The following is a 563-nucleotide window of genomic DNA, read 5'->3' as shown; positions in this document are numbered from 1 at the left end:
GAAACAAATTACATCACATGGAAAGGTATGTCGTTAAAGAAATGTAAAACAACACTGAGAGGCATCTAATAAGCGTGGTTAGCTATTGTAATGTCAATAACTTCCTCACTGAGTTAGTTTCTTTATTTCCATTCCACAATAATAGACATATACTGTCTGATAACAGACAAAATAAAAATGAACAATGCCACAGTTTAAAATGGAAAACCTTCTCTATATTTACTCTGTACACCTGTAAAACAATGATTGACCAGGAGCTAAAAGCCAATAGCCACTGTGGACATGGAGTCAACCTTTCCCATCAGGAATTTCTTGTTTTGAAGTCCATAACACCACCATATAGTCATAAACAGGGTGACTCAACACAACATTTACACAGACAAAAAGAAAGGAAAATTCAATGTATTGATACATACATTAGCACAATTCCAGTCCTTCTCTGTTTTCCATTTAAAGCCTATAGGAGGTGCCGGGAAGATGGCTCAGTGGAATAAGAGCTTCCCTGACAAGCGCAAGGGCCTGAGTTCAATCTCCCATTGTGCAAAAATAAATAAATAAATAAA

This window comes from Octodon degus, unplaced genomic scaffold, assembly GCF_000260255.1.
Source record: "Octodon degus isolate 3935 unplaced genomic scaffold, OctDeg1.0 scaffold00376, whole genome shotgun sequence".
Taxonomy (NCBI): domain Eukaryota; kingdom Metazoa; phylum Chordata; class Mammalia; order Rodentia; family Octodontidae; genus Octodon; species Octodon degus.
Note: the sequence above shows the minus strand (reverse complement) of the source record.